Here is a 14,750-nt window from a genome sequence, read left to right as displayed (position 1 = left end):
TCACTGTTGGTGATAAGTTTCTCTTTTGCAAGCAAGCCTGGGTGAAGAATGGAGCTGAAGGAGAGTCACAGGCAGCTCAGTGAGAGTCCTGGATAGCCGCTATGGTGTCTGCAAGGAGGGCTGGCATGGCTTGGTGGAGTGTCAGCTATGGTGTCTGCAAGGAGGGCAGGCATTACTTGGTGGAGTGGCGGCTATGGTGTAGAGCTGCACTCAGGGTGCTGGAGAGCTGGACTCAAAATGTTGGACTCTTTGGCAGAAAAGCTGGACTCATTTGCTGGACTCTGTTTCTGGACAGCTGCACGCAGGTGGTGGACTCTGTTCGCTCCAAGGCTGCACTATGGTGTTGGATCCGTTTGGAGGAAAAGATCCACGCAGGTGGTGGGCTCTGTTGCTGGGAGCGTAAGCAACAGAGCAAAGCTAAGTGGTGTTCCCCTGTTTTGTCATTTTTCCTTATGTGTGTTTAGTGCAGTGGTGGGATTAGTTTCCACACCAACCATTTCCCTAGTGAGGGTTTAGGTGCAGGACCAAGCTAGGGATATTAGGTATCCTGATCGGCGCCTGGTGCGGAACCGGCCTAGGGAACGTTAGGAGTGTAGAGACACTGACTCAGGGGAGTGCAGGAGGTCTCCACTTCCCCGTTCCCTATCGCAGGGCCACCATTGTTATTGTTACCCAGGTTTTCCCTATCCCCTTGTCTGGTTGTAATAGTTACCGGCCTGCGGGCCACGTCACACTGGACATTTACACGTGCCGTGTCCTGTTGTATCAGTTACCGGCCTGCTGGCTGTGTCACACAGGACGGGGCACGTGACATCACTTCTTTCAGTCGCTTGGCATCATTGTAACCTCACATGGTTAAAATACCCTCAAAGCCTGAACATACCAGCATGTCGTTTTTACGCAGAAATAAATATTTTCATTATTTTGAGTTTTCTGAGCACATACTCTTACAAAACCACTCTGGAAGGGATTTTCAAAGTAAGAGTATCAGTCCCATCAGGTCTAAGATCTATTTAACAATGTAGTCATTGCCTTACAAAAAATGAAAAACAGTGTATACTCACAGTTTAAGTGATGTAGACACTACAGTTCCCAGTAGGCAACATGACCGCTGCAGTCAATCAGTGGCCACAGATCTTTGACATTCTATCAGCGCCGATGTCTGCTCTGATTAAATAAAAGCTGCTGTGTTTTGCCTCTCCCAAGTCCTGGCTCTGTTTTTAGTATGTCAAAGGCTGACCTGCACATACGCAGCGCAAACTTATTACAAAAATAAAGAAAATCAAGGACAGTTTGCGAATTTAAGGACAGTTGGAAACAACTCAATTAAAGCAGTATGTGAAGTTGTAAAACACTAAGGCATTTAGAGAGGCGTCTCCCTAAAACAGCGCTACACCTGTCTATAGGCTGTAAGTCGTATTGCAGCTCAGCATTATTAAAAAAGTCAATAGGTCTGAGTTTAAACAAATTTTTAATTTAGGGCAATTTCTTTACATATTGATAGCTTATATGTAAAATACATCAATATCAGATTGTTTGGGGTCTCACACCAGGCACCCCCTGAGAAACAGCTGTTATCTGCTCGGGGTGTGCCAGATATAAGCAATACATGTGGCAGAACACAGCAGCCCTGTACATGAGGCAGTACCATTCAAGCAAGTAGAAGATAAAAGGTGCAGTACCTAGCAGTGGCCATGAAACAATTTATGTGGCTAGTGTGTTCTTACCCGTACGTTGCTTATAACCAGCAATGCCAGAGCAGATAGCAGCCGAGTGGTGAGGGTGTCGTAGTGATCTGATATTGTTGACTTAACACATATTGAGGACTTATCTGTAGGCTAACAATGCTGTGTATGCAAGAATTCACCCATTGTCTGTCTGCTTGCACCCAAAACACAGCCATCTGCAATGGGCAGGGTTTACAATAGCTTGTTAATTGGCAGCACAATTTTTACTGTAATCTTGCAGTTTGATTCTGAAAACAATGTGCTCATTAGAAATCATATTAGTAACTTGCCACTCGCAGTTAAAAAAAAAGTGTCAATACGATTTATTGGTAAGTATATTCCCACAAGCAATGCATAATGTTTCGCACACATTGACCTTTATCAGGTGTGCAATAATTCGAAGAAAGAATGGGATTCCTGGTAGTGAGCAAGTGCTATGGAAAGCGGTAACCTGCTGCATGAATGGTGCCTGTGGAAAGCACATCTGATGAAGGTCAATGTGAGCGAAACATTATGCATTGACTGTGCAAATACAGTATACTTACCAGTAAATCAGATTGACACATTTTCTTGACTACGAGTGCCAACTTCTTTGTTAGCCATTTCATAAGGGTTGAGACCCTACATGTGCACCAACAAATTAGAAGTCCCTGTCCTCCTCTACATTAATCATATTGGCGATGCTGCTTCTCCGGAAAACCCTGCTCCCACAAATGGACGAGAATTTACCCATATGCAGCAGCTTCGTGTATACATACCTACATACATACGATAATTTGATTGCTACGTTAACAGCTGAGTCATCAAGACCAGAACGTCAAATAGAAGAAAAACAGTAATTCTGCCACTTGTACCATTTCCGAAAGCCATCACTGCTGCTGTTTGCATGTACAATGTGTCTGGCTGATGACTCACTCTACCAACCACTTTAGCTTAACCCAAGCTTTTGTTGGCAGCTTTATTTTGCAGTCAGCAGAAAAATGTGGATATGTGGCACTGCCAAAGAAATAATCCAAAACATCTGTCAGCATCACGTTGTATGGTCCTTCTCTGTCTGCACCAAATACTATGCGACGTAGAAGGATATACCCCAAGATGGGGAGCCGCCTGCACCATTTATTCATATGGATTTTGAAATCTGTGCCTTTTTTATTGTTCAGAACGTTTTTATATTACACATTCTTAGCTGCATTTTGTAACAGCATTGTGCATGGAATTTTAAGAAAAAAAAAAAAAAATAAGGGTATGTGTACACATTCAGGATTTGGTGTAGAAATTTCTGCATCTCTTGGCAGAAAAAAATGGGGCGTAAAATAGGCGCGTTTTGGTGCAGATTTTTCCCCACTCATAAGGCTGTGTGCACACGTGGCAGATTTGATGCACTTTCTCCTTGCAGGTATAAACCTGAAGCAATCCTGATGACAGCACAGGGAATTCGACACCTGACGTGTCATGCACACCTGGTTTATTTTTGACATGCATATTTGGTGCAGAAAACAAATCTGCAGCATGTCAATTCTCCGGGCGATTTTGCCCAGCATTTTTCACCACTGACGTCACTCAAATCAGTCAGAAATACGTGTTTTTTCAGCTGCGTTTTTTTTTTTCTGCCAAGAGCTGCAGACATTTTACTCTACAAGTGCACCTAGTTTAAATATGTGGGGAAAAATCTGCACCAAAAAGGAAAAAATGCATGCTTTTTGCTGCGGTGTTTTTCCTGTTAAGAAATACAGACATCATGCGAAAATGGGCTCCGACTCCACAGCTCTGGTGTTTAGAGCTGCATTGTTTGCCACTTTCTAACAAGTCAATTTTAAATAAAGTCACTTTGTTATTGACAAGCCTTTATTGATATAGTCTTTTGCGGATTACGTGAAAATGCACATGCGATTTTCTGCATCTAATGCAAGTCTATGGGAAAAACCTGCAGAGAAATCTCAGCGTACCCACAAGCGAAACGGACATGTTGCACATGTAAAACACGCACTGCGGGTGAGTTTATGCTGAGTACATAAAAGCACCATGGGCAGGAGTCTACACATTCCATCCTCTCTGCTGGCACCGCAAGACTGTTTGAAGCAGCGAAAATACGCAACGCCAAAAACTCATCGTGGGCACAAGCCTTAATATCTGGCTATAGCTAATACAATGCCATAAAAAAGAGGAATAAGGGCTCATTCACACGCCCGTGTGTCACAGACGGGTTTCCATTATAGTCTATGGGGTTGTTTACATGTCTGTTTTTGATCAAAATCATCCATATAAATCTAAGGCTGGTTTCACACTAGCGTTTTTTTGCGCTGCGTGCGCATACATGCGCAATGCGCCCCTATGTTTAACACGGGTGCGCATTGTCTAGCGTTTGTATGCGTTTTTGTGCACATGCGCGCTGGATGTCTATGGGTTAACAGGCATGCACAAAAAATAAGCAAACGCATACAGAACGCTTGATGCGTTTTTTGTATGCGTTTGCACTGCGCTAGTGTGAAAGTAGCCTAAGAGCATGTGAAAATCCCAGACAGCACACTTATGACATCTTCAGCCGTCCGTGTGATTAGCACTGCAGTGAGTAGAAGCTTTGCCATTTATTTTCCAGTACACGAAAATCACTTATTGTAAGACCTGACACCGTGACCAATGCTCCATGTTTTTATATATATGATAAAACTCAGAGGTCTGAATGAGGCATAACGCGGCAGGTGACTGCAGCCTTAGGCCACGTTCACATGTTCAGTTTTTACCTCCCTATTTGTAAGCCAAAACCAGCAGGAGGCGAAAAACACAGAAGTGGTGACGTGTTTCTATTATACTGTTCCTCCGTTTGGTCAGTGTTTTACATCAATATTTGTAAGCCAAAACCAGAAGTGTGAACAACTCCTTACAAAGTTTAACCAACCTTTGAGGTCGCCAGCATCAGCACAATAACTGCACTGCAGTCCAAGCTCAGATTTGTTCATTAATAATTCAGGTTTAGTCATTTCTTTCATCTTTTTATCGAACTTCTAAAAAAAAAACAAAAAAAAATAATTGATTTTTGCTCCTAATATCTCTGGACGCCCTTGGGGGAAAAAGGGCATGGAAGAGCAGCACGGTCCTCAGAAACTGCTCTCCGCTGATTACCGGAATGGTCTCCGTTATTTGAGGAGGGGGGAGTTCTCCAACCACATGAAATGCAATTCAAGCGAGTCAGACCCGGCAGATGGGCATCTTCACAGTAACCATTAGCACTTGTGACAGGTTAGCATGCACTTTCATATATTGTGCTCTGGCCCGGTTTGTACAGAACAATAGATCCATATTCACAAGCTGTGTTTTTGTACTTTTTTCCTGCAGAAAATAAGCTGATTTTTACAGTATTATGAAAAGCTCTGATATATCGGAAGTCTCACGCACATGCCTGGTTTTTAATCTGGACTGAATTTGAGAATACAAACTAGTTATTTGCAGCACACATTTCTACACCAAAAATGCAAAAACTGAGTGCAAAAAATACTTTTCTTGCATTTGTGTTTTTCCCAATCATTAGAATGAGTGAAAAACGCTGCAAAAACATTGAAAGCATTGACACGAAATTGAAACTGCTTCCAAATTGGCAAGAAAAAAAAAAAAAAAAAAGCAGCGTTCACTTTGCTAGTACTGTAAAACACTTACTAATTGCAGCAAAAAACATGTTGTCAAAGTGGGAAAAAGCAGTAAAAATGCAAAACGCGAATAAGCCCTAATACAGTACAAACAAAAAGTGTACAGGGCTTTCCCTTTAATAATTCCTCTGATTTGATTCAATGTTTTTTTTTTTAACATGAATTTTCATTGCATTTATAATACTGCAATTTGTCTCTTTTGGATAAGTTGGGTTTGAAATAAAGCTACTTTGCTTTTGATCTATCCTGGTATTTGGCTTTGACAAAACTTTGTACATACACACACACACGTGTGGACTACATGCGCTTTTATTGTGTTTCTGCATTTAATGTATCTCTTTTTCAAACATGCTCCACATATCAGTTAAAGTTGCATAAGGGGAAAGAAAAAGCAAGCACAGTGGGCATGAGAGTTCTATACATCCCATCCTCTTTGCTGGAACTGTAAGGTACGTTCCCATGGTCAGTAAACACATCCGCAGCGTCCAGATGTTACAGCATAATGGATGGGATTTCAAAAAAAGCCCACGCCCACTATGCGTGTACAGACACCCGCAGATGACCCACGGACAGGGACATGCGGCGCATCTTTCCAGACCAGCATGTCAATTTATCTTGCGGAGACGCTGAGTTTTCTGCGCAGATTGTTCCCATAGATTTGTATTAGATGCTGAAAATTGCATGTGCATTTTCAATGTGTTTCCGAGACGGAAAACATCAAAAAACGCTAATAATCATGGTTCAATGAACGCATGAGGAATCACCTGCGTTCAAAATCCGGCAGCGCTTTGGACGCAGCAGACATGTGCTGCCAATCACTGACCGTGTGCACATACGCTAAGACAGTGTCAAGTGACTCAAAAACATATCTTTGGAATTTATTCATATTATTTATTTATATAGCACCATTGGTTCAATGGTGCTTTACATGAGACTGGGTTACATCAAAATACAGGTATCATTTACAGTAAACAAGCAAACAATGACAGACTGATACAGAGGGGAGAGGACCCTGCCCCTGCGGGCTTACCTTCTACAGGCGGTAAGGCCTGGTGATACAGAGGGGAGAGGACCCTGCCCCTGCGGGCTTACTTTCTACAGGCGGTAAGGCCTGGTGATACGGGGGGACAGGCCCCTGCAAGCTTACATTCTACAGGCTGTAAGGCGTGGTGATACAGAGGCGAGAGGGCCCTGCCCCTGCGGGCTTATATTCTACAGGCTGTAAGGCCTGGTGATACAGAGGCGAGAGAGCCCTGCCCCTGCGGGCTTATATTCTACAGGCTGTAAGGCCTGGTGATACAGAGGCGAGAGGGCCCTGCCCCTGCGGGCTTATATTCTACAGGCTTTAAGGCCTGGTGATACAGAGGGGAGAGAGTCCTGCCCCTGCGGGCTTTCATTCTACAGGCAGTAAGGCGTGGTGATACAGAGGGGAGAGGGCCCTGCCCCTGAGGGCTTATATTCTACAGGCAGTAAGGCGTGGTGATACAGAGGGGAGAGGGCCCTGCCCCTGCGGGCTTACATTCTACAGGTAGAAAGGCCTGGTGATACAGAAGGGAGAGGACCCTGCTCCTGTGGGCTTATAGTTTACTAGATGGTTGGGAAGGAGACAGTAGGTTGGGGGTTGCAGTAGCTCCGATGGTGTTGAGGTGGCCAATGTAAAAAAAAAAGAAAAAAAACTTTTCAAATATCCCGAATGAGGCATAAGGGTAGGTGCAGACGATCCGGAACTGGCAGCGCTTTGGATACAGCACATGTTCACCATGACCAAAGCGCTGCAGTCTATTGAACGCAGGTGATTCTGCATGTGTTCACTGAACCGTGCGGATTCACCGCATCCAATACATTGTCTGGGTGAGATTTCTCTTTGAGAGACTTGCGTCTCCACAAGAGAAATTAACATGCTGCGTCTGGACAGCCACGCAGCATGTCTTTTTCGCGGGTGATTTGTGGGGGTCTGTGGACGCACAGTGGGCATGTGATTTCTTGAAATCCCATCCACTATGCTGTAACATCTGGACACTGCACAAGTACACAGCATCCAACCCGCAGCATTTGCTGATCGTGTGCACATACCCTTTGGGTTCAAGCAGACGTCCATGCACATCGGTCCGAACACTGACTGGCCATGGGTCTCCTGACCAGAGCGTAACAGCTGCATATCTCTCTATGAGGTTGTCATGCTCGGGCCTGGAGAGCTGTGGTCAGTCCGGCATTGCCGGCCGATCACGGACCCATCTGACGGATGTCTGGACGAGCCTTTAGGCGTCATTTACACCCAGCAGCCATACTAAAGCCACTGATAAGTGCAGCAGACCAGAGCTGCGGTGGTCTTTCCAATGCTCTTTTTCCACTTAGTTTTATGTTGCGTTCACATAAAATCATGTTCACACACGGCAGAAAACTCTTGCGATTTACAAGAGGAAAATCTGCAGTGCAATACAGAGGCAGCAAAGTGGGTGAGATTTTACAAAATTAATGTAAAAAAAAAAATCTGCAGTGGAAATTGCATTTAATTTTATCCTGTGGATTTTCACAAAGGATTTGCAATACATAAGAAAACAAATCAAAACTGTGGCAAATCCACATCAAAGTCCACATTCAAAACGTGGATTTTGCTGCAAAATCTTTGGCTAAATCAGCAGAAAAAAACGTGTGTGTGAACCCACCCTAAGAGACTTGGGCGTATTCACACGTGGGAGTTTTATGCTGCAGTTTTTCATGCAGTTTGTTCAAATGAAAAAAAAACCCCACAGAATATGCAAATACTGTCTTAGAAAGCCATTTCCATCTACAGTAAGTATTTTGCTCTCCTGGAAAGGATCACGCTGGAGGAACCAGAGCCAAGTCATTTTAACATTGGACTGGAGTCAATGAAACACTCCCTGAAAACATCTGCTGTAAGGAGTCATCTGCTCCAGCTAATGAGCCGTCGCTCTGCTGGATTGTGCCAGCACTTAATATCGGGCACTGCTTGACAAGAAAAAGCTTGCTGCAAAATGTGATCCCACACTGAAAGGGGAGCGGAGCAGCATCTATTCGGTCATATGGATATCAGGAGGGACTGAACGCACAAGACCTTGCCGCTCCCAGCAGAACAATACAGATGTCCTCTTCACATCCTTCATAGCTGCTTGGAAGAAACGTAAACCATAATAAGCATTTTTAATGGTGTTATTTATTTCTCAGTTGGTTTTCAAACACTATATGGGGTGAGCACAACAAAAAATTCTAAAGCATACAGTTTAAGTAAAAACTATGTGCACTATAGATTTTAAAGTACTGTATGGCCACATAAAACTTCTAACAACCACCCCATCCCCAAAATGCTCACCTTATTTTACTGCAGTATCTCACGCATTTGGAAGGAAATGGGTTAGTAGCAAAAAAAAAAAAACAAAAAAAAAAAAAACCCCATGCAACACAACAAACCATAGCCTGAATTGTTTGTGCAGATGAAAAACAAACAAACCCACATAAAATAACCTACCTTGTGCCAGTCCTTACACTGGCTACTAGAGTTGAGCGAAACGGGTCGAAAAATTTCATAAGTCGCCGACTTTTGGCAAAGTCGGGTTTCATGACACGAAACCCGACCCTAGGATGAGGTCGGCCACGAGGTCGGCGACTTACGCGCCAAAGTCGCGTTTCAAAAGTTTGTTTTGCGCTCTTTTTCAGCCAATCAGGATCCATGGACACTGTGGGCAACGTGATGACATACGCAGGGGTCACCACCATCTTTCAGAAGGGCATGCAAGTGATTGGCTTGCTTTGGTGGGCGTCACAGGGGTTATAAAAGGGCGTGCACGCCGACCGCCATCTTACTTCTGACGATCTTAGCATAGGGAGAGGTTGCTGCTGCTGATTCTTTAGGGAGAGCGTTAGGCAGGGAAGAAGAAAAAAAAAACTGCTTCTGCTGCTAGCGATTTTGCCTGTACAACACACCAGTCACTGTGTGTGCAGTGCAAGGGGAGGCTATATTGTGGTGTATCAGCGGTGTTGGTAGTTAGGCTGCCTTCTAAGGCTTCCTGACAGCTGCATTGCTGTTTACCCACTGCTCTGCAAACTGCTTTTTTAAAAGCAATCCCAATTTTTTTTTTTGTCCTGCTGAGGTACTGAGCGTGCATTTTTTCACACCATACAGGGGTGTACGCTCCTCACACAGTACCGTGTAACGGCTGTTATCACAGCCACAGTGAAGCTATCTGTGTGTCACTCTGTGAGAATAAGTCGAGGACATGTTCCGTTCTTACAGACCTGCACCTACTAGTTTTGTCTAGCTTTCAAACAGTTAAATATATTTGCTGTTTGATCACATTCAAAACTATAGAGAGACAGCGTGTGTCAGTCCGTATACTTAAAATACACGGAGCTTGACAATTTTACGTACACCAGACAGCCATGTACGTGCACGCTCCTCTCAGTACCGTGTAACGGCTGTTATCACGGCCACAGTGAAGCTGTGTGTCACTGTGGAAGGATAAGTGGAGGACTTGTTCCGTTCTTACAGACCTACACTCTAGGGAGATTCCTATTCTGCCCAATTCTACATACACCTTGTAGTTTGTGATACACTAGCCAATTTCTGCCTGTGACATAGCGCTCTGATATTCAGAGGGCCTCACACAATCCAAAAGTGTCCAGTGTCCACAAGTGTGTGCAGAAATTCAAAATCTCTGTGATCCTGTAGTCACTTTTTTCACACCTGTGCCATCGAGCCTGTGACATAGCGCTCTGATATTCAGTGGGCCTCACACAATCCAAAAGTGTCCAGTGTCCAAAAGTGTGCAGAAATTCAAAATCTCCCCTGTCCTATAGACACCTTGCACCTTGTTTTACATTACTATATAGTTTGTTGGATTTTGTCTACATTTCTACCAAAAATGAGGAAGGCTGGTCGAAGAGGCCGTGGAATTGGGCGGGGGTTGGCAGCTGGTAATGATGGTGTTGGTGGTGGATCTAATGGTAGTGGCAAGAGCAAAATAGGACCGAATGCAGGAGGTGTTGAGCCTGCGTCATCGTCTGGCTCCATAAGGCTTCGTTTTCTAGGAGTTGGCAAACCGCTTTTAAAGCCAGAGCATCAGGAAAAAGTTTTGTCTTACATTGTTGACTCAGCCTCCAGCTCTATCGCCTCCTCTTCTGAAGTTGTAAAAAGAAAAAGCACTGAGTCGTCATTGGAGGCTCATGTTCATGAACCACACCTTTCCTTGTGTCCTTCACCACAACCAAGATTGAAGGATGACGCAAACCATACTACTGATTACTCCATGGAGCTGTTTTCACATACCATGCCTGGATTATCAAGTGAAATGGTGAATTACCCAGGCCAAGATGAATCTGACATGGAGTGGACTGATGCACAGCCGCTGATGGATGATTCTGCTGGTACATTCACTCAGAGCACTACATTGTCCTCGCAGTGTACAGAGCCAGATTCTGACCCTGATGAGACTCAGGTGCCCCTTCCCTCACACTATACCACCATACACGGTGACACAGAAGAAGGTGCACATGACACTGAAGAGGAGGTGATGGATGACCCAGTTGTTGACCCAGATTGGCATCCATTGGGGGAAGAGGGTGCTGCTTCCAATAGCTCAGATGAGGAGCATCCACAGCAGACATCGACATCGCAACAGCTGTTATCTGGCAGGCCCGGAGCACTCCAAAGACAGGTTCCAAAAATCAAAAGAGTTGCTGGACAGCTTGTCCAGAGGGTCAAAAGATCACAGCGTGCTAGGCCGCAAAATGTCTGCCAAAGTAGGAAGAGTGCTGTGTGGCACTTTTTTGAACAAAATCCTCATGATCAGGCCAAGGTTATCTGTAAGAAGTGCGCAAAGACCTTTAGCCGAGGGAAAAATCTGAAAAATTTGAATACCAGTTGCATGCTTAGACATTTAACCAGCATGCACTTGCAAGCGTGGACACAACACCAAACCTCAAGTGCCACATGTGCAACTGATCACAAAGAAGGTAGTCAGCAACGCTACATTGTTTCCCCCACTGTAAGCCCACCGGTTAGCACAGCAGCAAATGTTGAGGTGTCGTTGCAAGGCCACAGCAGTCAGGGAATCCCACTGTTATATCAACGAAATAATGAATCTAGGCCATCAGAAAGAACACCAACTCCATCACCATCATCAACCCTCTCTCAGTCCGCCCTGTCCACCGCTACTTCCACCATATGCAGCTCTCAAGTCCAGCTCACCCTCCCAGACACTGAGTAGGTCAAGAAAGTACTCAGTCTCTCATCCACGTACACTGGGTTTGAACGCCCACATTGCCAAACTAATCTCGTTTGAGATGATGCCCTATCGGTTGGTGGAAAGCGCAGCTTTCCGCGCACTCATGGCCTATGCAGTACCACGCTATGACCTACCCAGTCGCCACTTCTCTCGCAAAGCCATCCCAGCCCTCCACCATCATGTAAAAGACCGCATTGTCCATGCACTCAAGCAGTCAGTGAGTGGAAAGGTGCATCTCACAACTGATGCATGGTCCAGTCGGCATGGCCAGGGCCGTTACGTGTCCATCACTGCGCACTGGGTTAATGTGGTGGATGCAGGGTCCACAGGGGACAGCGGTGGTGGGACAGTGCTGCCTAGCCCACGGTATAGGAAACAGTTGGCTGTAGGCGTTCGACCCTCCTCCTCCTCCAGAAGCGAAAGCTCGTACACAGAGCGCAGTCGTACGAGCACTCCATCTGCAGCTGCCACTGTTGCACACGAGGTGTCCCCCTATCGAGCAGCTAGTGGAAAGCGTCAGCAGGCTGTGTTGCAGATGATGTGTTTGGGCGACAGACACACCGCCGAGGTGCTGGCCGAGTACTTGAAGCGACAAACTGAGTCATGGCTGGGCAGCGTACATCTTGAGGCAGGCAAGGTAGTTAGTGATAACGGCCGTAATTTTGTGGCAGCCATAGCCCTTTCAAAACTCAGCCACATACCTTGCTTGGCTCACACCTTGAACCTGGTGGTGCAGTGCTTCCTCAAAAATTATCCGGAGTTAACAGCCCTGCTCCATAAGGTGCGAAGACTGTGCGCGCACATCCGCCGGTCGCCTGTACACTCCGTTCGTATGCAGAAGCTGCTGCGATTGCTCCACCTTCCCAACCACCGCCTCATTATCGACATTGCAACAAGGTGGAACTCCACCCTGCACATGGTGGAGCGGCTGTGCGAGCAGAGGCAGGCCATAATGCATTTGTGGGAGGATACACGGCCAGGCACTTTGAGAGCAGACATGGAGTTGACAGGCCTGCAGTGGTCGAAGCTGAAAGACCTCTGTAAAGTCCTTCAGTGTTTTGAGGAATGCACACGGCTGGTAAGCGCAGACGACGCCATCCTAAGCATGAGCATCCCACTTATGCGTCTGCTCATGCAAACTTTGACGCACCTTAAGGAGCAGGCGTCTGCAGCCAATGTTGACGAGGAGAGAATCCTTGATGACATTCAGCCATTGTCTGCTCAGGGACCTCTCCTGGACGAGGTGGAGGAAGAAGAGGAGGAGGAGGATGATGATGGGGATGATTACTTAGGGGAAGAGGATGCATCTCGTGGGGCAAGTGAAAATGTTGGCGTGGCAAGGTCTGGTACAGGGTTTGTGCGTGACTGGAGGGATGTGGATTTGCCAGAAAGTGCTCCTCCAACCAGCACTCGCAGTGCATCATTGACACCGGGAACACTGGCCCACATCAGATTATGCCTTGCAGATCCTAAAAAGGGACGCCCGCATTGCCAAAATGATGAACGATGACGACTACTGGTTGGCCAGAATCCTGGATCCACGCTATAAAGGCAAATTACAAAACATCATGCCACAGGAGAACCTAATATAGGCTAATATAGGCTAATAAACAAGCAACTCTGGTAAATCGGTTGCTTGAGGCATTCCCAGCACACAGCAGCGGTGATGGTTCTCACACGAGCCATACGGGCCGGGGGCAGCTTGGCAGAGGTGTTCATGGTGCACACAGCAGAAGTGGCGTTGGAGACAGGGGTTTCATGACAATGTTGTGGATTGATTTTTCAAATACCGCTCACACAACTGGTAATACTGCATCGATGTTAAGTGACAGGAGACAGCAGTTGTCAACTATGGTTACAAACTACTTTTCCTCCCATATCGATGTTCTCCCACACAGGTCATTCCCCTTTGACTATTGGGCCGCTAAACTGGACACCTGGCCTGAATTGGCACAATATGCCTTACAGGAGCTCGCTTGCCCAGCTACAAGTGTGCTATCGGAAAGAGTCTTCAGTGCAGCTGGATCAATCCTGACAGAAAAAAGGACCCGTCTGTCAACCCAAAATGTGGATGATCTAACCTTCATTAAAATGAACCATGCATGGGTTTCCAAGGATTTTGTCCCACCTTCCCCTGATGACACATAGGGTGACAGAAAAATGGCTGGCTTTGGTCCACCTCTTCCTGGGACTTGACCTATTTCACCTTTTGCATCAGCTGAATGTCCAACATCAACATATGCCACTTTCTAAAACTCCCTAACTGTGCTGCCCCCAACCCCCCCCCCCCCCCCCCCCATGGCCGGGGTCACCACCTAGCGCACGACACCGTGCGAGTGCCGTTGCCCTGGACAGGTGGGTAGGCCGACTCTTGGGCGCGGGCACTGACACAGGGTCCCTCATAGTGCAATCAAGTGTCTCTGACGGTGGTGGTGCACACCCGCCGTCAGACACACCGCCGTACTATGAGGGGCCCAGTGCCAGTACCGACGCCCACGAGTGGGCCCCCCTTGCTTGGGCAGGGCCCCAGCATTTGCAATCTTTACCTCTCCCTGCTCCTCCGCTGTGTAGTCTGGGCCGTCAAATCCATACTGTGCCTGACACCGTCTGAGCCTGCCTCCTGATGTATAGACATATTTTGAATGTGTACGCTATCCATACATGTTATCCGGGGATACGGTACCCTTTCTCACCTTTGTGCAATCACGTGCAAGCCATACTGGGCCTAACACCGTCTGAGCCTGCCTCCTGATGTATAGACATATATTTTGAATGTGTACGCTATCCATACATGTTATCCGGGGATACGGTACCCTTTCTCACCTTTGTGCAATCACGTGTAATCCATACTGGGGGTGAGAACGGCTGGCGAGCTGTTAAGCAAGCTACAGCACCTGTGGTTTGCACACGTAAGTTTTTCATTTTTTCAGGAATGACGGTTAGGCCTAATTCCGGAACTGCGGTTGACCTGCACTTACTGGGAAATCATCGTTCGCGGGTAATAATTGTAATCAGTGATCCCCATCACTAACGTTGTTCAGCGGGTTATCTGCACCTGTAAGCGACAAACGCTGGCCTTTTCAGTGTAGCGCACATGCAGCCACGGACATGTAAGGGCATGACACACCAGTTATTGGCCA

The 14,750-nt window shown here is 46.3% G+C and overlaps 1 protein-coding gene across 3 annotated transcripts in view; it reads right to left on the bottom strand.

Moving 5' to 3' along the window:
* The window catches only part of LIMS1 (LIM zinc finger domain containing 1), a 124,028-nt gene that overhangs the window by 97,612 nt on the left and 11,666 nt on the right, over positions 1-14,750 (bottom strand). Inside the window, exon 2 of one of the 3 annotated variants that reach the window (XM_073590491.1) lies at positions 4,624-4,729. The exons of the other annotated variants lie outside the window; for them this stretch is intronic. The gene's annotated coding sequence lies outside the window, so the exon portion shown is untranslated. The remainder of the gene's footprint in view (positions 1-4,623; positions 4,730-14,750) is intronic. 3 annotated transcript variants of the gene reach the window in all.

The sequence above is a fragment of the Dendrobates tinctorius genome, unplaced genomic scaffold, assembly GCF_039654945.1.
Source record: "Dendrobates tinctorius isolate UK_male_01 unplaced genomic scaffold, ASM3965494v1 ptg000117l, whole genome shotgun sequence".
Lineage (NCBI taxonomy): Eukaryota > Metazoa > Chordata > Amphibia > Anura > Dendrobatidae > Dendrobates > Dendrobates tinctorius.
The sequence above is the reverse complement of the archived record's forward strand: the minus strand, read 5'-3'. Positions and strand labels throughout refer to the sequence as shown.